This window comes from Maylandia zebra, linkage group LG1 (assembly GCF_041146795.1).
Source record: "Maylandia zebra isolate NMK-2024a linkage group LG1, Mzebra_GT3a, whole genome shotgun sequence".
NCBI classification, from domain to species: Eukaryota; Metazoa; Chordata; class Actinopteri; order Cichliformes; family Cichlidae; genus Maylandia; species Maylandia zebra.
In genome coordinates, this window is record NC_135167.1 from 28,406,041 (window position 1) to 28,413,962 (window position 7,922).

Genomic DNA, 7,922 nt, shown 5'->3' on the forward strand with positions numbered 1-7,922 from the left:
CGTATCACGAAACGCCAGCATCCCCGGTTTGAATCCAGCTGGGTAAAAATGCTCTCTAAACCAGGGGTGTCATGCTTATTTTACATCGTGGGCCGCATACAGCCTACTTTGATCTTAAATGGGCCAGATCAGCGAAATTTCTGTCAGTGTTACAAGTTTAACTACACATTAAAGTCCTGAGATATCTTAATATAAGAACAATAAGTTGAATTCCAACATTATGTCTCAGTTTATCTACATAATAAAGAAATGCTGCTGTCGCAGAGAAGTCTGTCAGCACAGTTCTTTGGGCTGAAATTATAATAAATAAATGTGAACATTTTCTGCCAGCTCATTGCCCAGACTGTCCTGTAATTATAAAAAACAGAAAATATCCTACTTTTTTCCTTCTGTAAGAACAGAAATATCTATAGTTGGTAAATGATAGATTAAAAAAAACAGGAACTTTTCTGTCATATAAATCTTTACCCATTACTCAAATACTCAAGTGTGGTATGAAAGGCCATGAGGGAGTTGTTTCTTCAGCAGGAAAAGCTGTGAAACAAAAATGTCCAAAATGTATGCCCTTCCTCACTTGTTCCAAAGCCATCCAGCCATCCAACGCCCGGGGGCGTTCTCTTCTCTTTTATTCTAATTTCTTTCTTTTTTTAAACACATACAGTAATGTAATATCAGTTATACATACAACCACGATTTCAAGTGTTAACGTCCTACTAAAGCTCAAATCAATAACCGGAATCATCTGAAGCCAACTCATCTTACTAATCTGCATATAAAGAAGCTGTGTAGGAGGGCTCTAAGAGCGCGGGCCCTGCTTTGTTTTGCAGAGAGGTGATGAGGCCCTTTGGATGTTTGGCTAGGAGGCTTTGTGGCTCATCACTGCCAGCAGAATGTTGACACAAGTACTCCTTCATTGGCTTTCTGCAGGACCTCCAGAAAACTCACACCTCCTAGCAACCCCCACCCACCCTTTCTCTCCCACATACACACACACACAAGGGAAACATTCTCCCCTCTGGGTGTTCTAGCGGGGGTTGGGGTGTGATTTGGTTAGGAATGGGGAACAACAAAGAGGCACCTCTTGCTATTCTGATGTACATCCCATCCTCTCAATTTATCAGATGGTCTCTTTGAATTAGTGGAGGCAAATCAAACACAGCCAATGATTCTGTAGCCGTTTCATTCATTTGTCCGTCCGCCTGGCCACACTTAGTCTCATTACAGACAGCGACTGTTCTCGGACAAAAAGCGAGCGTTTGTTGTCATACTGACGCGTCTGTGTGCATGTGTGTGTTTATTCTATCTCTCGTGGGATGGGGAAGCGAATGGTAGAAAAAAAACAAGAAAAATACGTCTTGGTTAAGTCTAAGTGGAACACAGCGAGGCCACTCATCTAGATGCAGGCAGATGAATGTAAATTGCTAGAGCTGAAGGTACAGATGAAAATTTGATTTAAAACAGTAGCAGCGGGTACAGAGACACACACTAACGCAGAGTGATATGGCCCATTTTCTGCTTTTTGGCTTTCTCTGCAGCATCTCTTTAGAAATTTAAGGATAGTGATTAGACTGAAAATCATCCATGTGTATGCCTTCCTGTCCTCTTTTCCTAAAAGCCTGGAGGTGAAACCAGCAATTCCATTTGCAAGCCTCAGTCATGGAAAAGGTGCTCACAGGGTTTCTTTGTGGGCTTTAGCGAGTACATGCACTCTCTCTGATGTATTAAAACCTGACCCAGTGTCCAGGAATTGACTCATTTGAAAATGGAACTAAATGACAGGGAGGAAGTTAAAATTTCTCCAAGTTGGATCGAAAAAAGTTTTGACACTTGTACAGCCTCCACATTCGGGAAAAGCCATCAAAATCTAATCTGTGCGCCAAGCGACCTTACATTAACAGTTGGTTAATGGCACACACTGCTTTGAAAAGTAACTTAAAAGCCAGGCAGGCAAAAGCGGCGAAAGAGCGAGAGGTTGTTAAAATATGAGGAATGGAAGCGCAGATAGATAAGGACCGGTATTTCCCCCGCCTTTACGAGTAAATACAGGCATTTGGATCATAGATGAACAAAATAGAGTGATGGGTGAAAAATGCATGGCTTCCCAGTTCTCCCCCAGTGACCTTCAGCCAACCTCTACAATCAAGATCACACCGACACCTCAGAGAAGGACGGTGAGAGCTGTGTGATGAGATGGCAGGAGGAAGAGAACTTGTTGACAGAGCTTTTAGTTCATTGTGTATTATATAATAGTTACCATGATGTACTTATAGTCCATAGTTATTGCGTTCTCATACATGTCCAGAATGTGCTATGACAGCTTTGTTGTATCTGCACTCCCGCCTGTGTTTTATTTGGGGGCATATTAATTGGGGAGGAATACTGACTGGGAAACATATGGGAATAATTATTCTGAGGTCCCCAAGTCTTTGTAGAAACATATGCAAAGATGTCCAGAAATTGCTTAATTACTAAAATAGAACTTCAATCATAAGTTTTTGTCTTTGTTTTCTTACGGTTCACAGATGCTTTGTTGCCACAGATTGTGAACCATTAATTTAACGAATATCTACCATCTTTTTCACAGTCTGTTCCTAACATTGGATGGCTTGTGTTTCAAGTACATCACAGCTGTATAGTGCAATTAGCCATGATATTCAGCGTGATTGATGTGATTATGTTTTATGTCTTTTACTGTAAGTAAAAATCGCATTTACACACAACGAGCACAAAGGAGAGGCATTCAGCAACACAGAGCAGCCAAGTAGGGCCTTTAAGCTTGTTAGCAGCAATACACAGTCACAGAAGCTTTTTAGGTACACGTTTCAACTGCTTGTTAACACAAACACCTGCGGTAGCAACTCAGTGCGTTTATTCATGGTCAAGGTCTAACCTGTTCAAACTAAGCACCAGAATAGGGAAGAAAAGTGACTTTTAACTTGGCATGGTTGTTGATTCCAGACAGGCTGCTCTAAATATTTCAGAAATTAGTGATTTACTGGGATTTTCCCACACAGCTGGTTTACAGACAATGGTTTGGAAAAAAAGAAAATATCCAGTGAGTAACAGTTCTTAAGGCAAAAAATGCCTTGCTGATGTCAGAGGAGACTGGCGAGATTGCTTCTGATTACGAGGCATTAGTAACTCAAATAACCACTTGTTACAATTAATGTACGCAGGTCATGTGATTGTTGGGGTTTTTCTGTATGTATGATTGTAGCGTCTACCATATAATATAAAGTGCCTTGAGGCAACTGTTGTTGTGATTTGGCGCAGTATAAATAAAATAAAATTGAACTGAATTGAATAGTAGAGCATATCTAAATGTGGGTGCTATCCTGGTTGCAGGACACTGCACACTCATACAACAAATACTGTTCAGTCACAAGGTAGGTGCACCTTTAAGCGCACCCTCCTTTATCATTTATGTCACTCCAAATGGAACAATAATTGACAAAAGGGACATCAAACTGCATTTATTAGGACTTTCTACTTAGCTCATAATACAAGTGAGCAGTAGGATCATTTTCTCATAGATTTCTGCATATGCACCTGTGTGCCTCTGATTTAATTTTTGGAACCAAATGAGTTATCACCTGCAGGTCTAATTTACCTGACTTTACTCTTTAGACCCAGGGGACCATCAATCTTTCATATGCAGTCTATGACAGAATAATGAGCTGTGAAGTAAATAAAAGCTTAGAGTATGTAAATCTGATACATCCACTTAGTTAACAAAAACATGCAATTACAATGTTTGCCAATTGTGCCGATTTATATTACTGAATGACCTTTATAACCCTTATCTACAATAATCCATCATTATGCTAAACTCAGGCAATAAACATAGAAATTGTTGACTGACACTCGGCTCTGAGGTCACAGTAATGGTATGAAGAAAGAAATCAAATCAAGTTTGCAATTATTGTATGTTACTAGAAAAAAAAATACCAAAGAAAGAATTTATCATTCTTTCCAAGCTACACAAATCTCTGAAATCACCTTCAAAGATAACACCCACTGATAAGCTGCAAAATAAATCTTTGAGATTTATTTCCACCTAAACTTGATGTAGGAGTATCAGGTGTCGCATTAAGATCACAGAAGGGTTACTGCCACATCTGGGTTGCGTCTCAGTCCCAGATAGTGCAACATGGTACTGAATCTAGATTCATGCCATTAGGTATTACCATGCATAGCATCAAGTCAGTAATGCAGGATAGTCTGGGAGAAAGAGTCTAGAGACACAGATATACAACAGTGCTAAGAGCAAAAGGAGAGAGTGAGATGAATATCTGCCCAATGTGGTTCTTTAAGATGCATAGACCCTGCTCCAACACCTGCAGGTGCTTATCTGTCAGATTTAATCTGCTCACTGGGCTGTGTGCTTGTGTGCGGATAAAAGAGTGTGTTTTGGAGAAGAGTTGGGTTGGTGAAGCAAGTTGTAGCAAGCCTATTGAGCGTACATTGACTTACCAAGACTCTAAACACCTGACTGAATCTAACTCTTGTTGCGTGGATACTGTGTGTTCAGGTTAGGGATTATCACAACAAAGTGTACATCTGGCAACTAAATAACCCTCCACCTGTTTTGCATAATAACTTCATTTCTCTTCTTCTCTTTCTTCTGTTTTGGATCTTTCCACGGTCTTTATCTACTCCCCCCCCACCTTTGAAGCCTGACTCAGACCCTTTTAGAGTGTGGGTGTTCTCATAGCTTTGCTGGTAAAACAGTGGATTAGCGCAATTGCTTTATGACTAAAGCCAAGCCTACTATTACAGCGCTCTGTCATTGGGAAATCACATCTTCCCAGACACGCACCCATTACACACCCTGGCACCCACCCTATCCCCAAGGGGTGACACGGCACCCAGTGGGACCCTCCTCACCTGTGAAGCCCTGAGCCTGGGAAAGCCCCTGATGCTCACACAAAAACAGCCTGCATCTACCCTCAGGCAGACACCTTGTCTGAATAAGCAGAAAGCTATAATAATGATAAATGGCTTGCACCACATGCAGCAATATGTCTTCATATAACAAAGAGCTTTTTAATTACTTTTCACATTAGAAATACAACATCAGACATAAATAACTGAGCACCTGCTTAAAGAAAAGTCATGACTGACTAAAAGGTACCATAATACGACTCTGTCTCATGGATCAGATTATACAGGGCAGTTGTAAATGCTGCTCCCTGCCTTTGTTACGAGGTTTAATTGAACATAGCTTGGCTCTGACGCTGGCTAACAACATGAAGTTAGCTCCCTCCTGCATTAGTGCCAGAGCAAATTAAGTCTCCCTCCAGATCAATGGGCTTATAGTCTATACACATCAGCACGGACAGATTTCACAAGCAGGCTGATGTATCAGCTGCCTAATTTTCTCCCTCTCTTCCACAGTCGTCCCCCCGACCAACCTTGTTTATCATTGAAAAGAAATCAGATCAACACACAGAGGCCAACGTGGAGCCAAACTTCTCCTGTTGTCTCCTCTCCTCCATCTACAGCGTATAGTTACAAACATAAAACTTGCCCTTGCTGCCCTAAACAGATCAATACCTAATGGGCGTCACACTGAGCAGATGAGCTCTCTCGCGTTCTCTCACACTCTAACCACCCTGTGTGAACACTGTCTTTTTGTCTTGTTAAGGCACATCTACAGTTTAGAAGGCGCAGAGGACTGAAGGAAAAGAGGAGTGAGGACAGAGTGTGACGGAGGGGAGAAGATGGCACGAAAATGAGGGAAGAGATGAGTGCCAAGATGTTGCACAACAACCCCTAGTCTTTCCAACAGGCAGAATTATCATTCAGGGCAAAAACACATCAACAAAGATCCAATACCCTGGACGAGCAGGATACAGCTTAGCGCCACCCCCATCCCCGGCAGCACATACCCACACATAACCTTGAAGTTATAGCAGCACTTACAGGATATGAAGTTATTCATTTGGCTTTTGGGTTTCCTTGTTTTTTTCCCTGGTGGAAATAATCCCTAAGACCATTCCTTACTATTAAAGACTTACATCTTCTAACAATGTCTAAAATGTATGGTTTCATTCTTTCGAGCAAAAAGTGGCTCTGTAATATTGCGGGAAAGGCTTTAGCTGTTTGCAAATGTTACTCAAACTCAAAGAAGTAGTTGCACTCACGTGGAAAAGAAAGCTCACACTCTTGCAGATCTAAAGTTTTACTATTCAGAAGTAATAGAAGTCATCAGGTCCTTAACAGGTTCTAAAATTATTCAGATACAACCTCAGATGAACGACAGCAGTCATTACTTATTTAACCACAACCCAGAATGCAGAAACAGTGTGTGAAACCTAGTCCGTAGCTTTTAGAGCCACCTCTAGCAGCAATAACTTGAAGTCATCATGGAGGAATACTGGCCCAGCTTTGTTTGCAGCGTTGCTTCAGTTTTTTGAGGTTTGCTGGCATCAGTTTATACACAGCCCTCTTAAAGCCATAAAGCATGGGATCATTGTCCTGTTGCATGACCCAATTTTGGTCAAGCTTTAGCTGACTCTAGAATACTTTGGTATACAGAGGAGTTCATGGTTGAGTTACTGGAAGGCCCCCAGGTCCTGTGGCTTCAAAAGAAACAAAGTCATCACCACTGTGATTGATATTGTATGGTTTTCACCAAATTTGGTGGTATCTAGTATGTGGTATATGGTCAAACATTTCCACTTTAGTCTCATCTGTCCAAAGAACATTGTTCCAGAAGTCTTGTGGCTTGTTCAGATGCAATATTTCAAACATTGCAATCCATGCTGTTCTTTATAGAGAAGTTTTTTCCTGTAAGCCCTTCCAAACAAGTCGTACGTTTTCAATTGTATTTATAATTTCATAAACATTAACATTTAACACGCTAACTGAGGCTTGTAGAGTCTCAGATGGAACCTTTTGTTGTTTGGAGTTTCTCCGATTTTTACGCAGTTTGACCCTGAGGGGAATTTGGTGGGACATCCACTCTGGGTAGATAGGAAACTGACTTGAATGTTTTCCACTTCTGAATAATCTTGTTACTGTAGAATGATTGACTTCAGATTATGTAGAAAATTGTCTTGTAACCCTTCCCAGACTGATGTGCAGCAGCTGATCTAAGATCACTGCTGAAGTCTTTGATCACTGACATTACGCTAACACCTGAATGCCAGCAAACGAGGAAAACTTCTCCTTTATAGAGGTTTTCACACTTCCTGATGATCAGTTAAATAAATACATTCAATTAAGAGCATCTGGCTGCTACTAAGCATTTAGTTTTTCAAAAGCTGCTTCTGCATTTTTTGTTAAATAAATCATGACATGGTCTAATACGTCAGAGATAGTATTTACCTGATTTTAAGACCTGGTAAGGACTAAATAATTTCTTTCAAACCTGAGAATTGAAAGAGGGTGTACCTTCCTTTTTACGTGTTCTTGGGAACTATGTTAAAATATGTAATATTACGCTTACTACCTTAAAAAAGTCTAAATGACTTCCAAACTCTATAATCATAGCAAAAAAAATCAACAAATGTGTATATATAGCTAATATATTTATCTGATCTGGGGTTTTTATTCTGAAAAAACCCTAGATCAGATGTGGTGATTTTCTTTTCTTTTAGTACATACAGCCTGAAATCCATTTAGCACAGAGAATCTTCATCCATTTGGAACAACCTGCTTTCACATTACTTTTTCATGTAAATCCTCATGCATCAAGCGCTTTTAAAATCGACATTATATGGGGAAATGGCCAAAACCCTTTAGTCCTCATCCGTCTGCCCTTGAGAGCAGCTCTTATAACACTGGCTAGTTAGAGTAGTAGCTTTAGCTTAGCGGTCGCACCTCTGCATGATTTGGAAAGTAAAAAGGCGTCGTCTGGCCTTAGGAGCACTTCAAAAGGCCCATAGCAGTGTGAGCGGCAGCACAAGTGACAGACG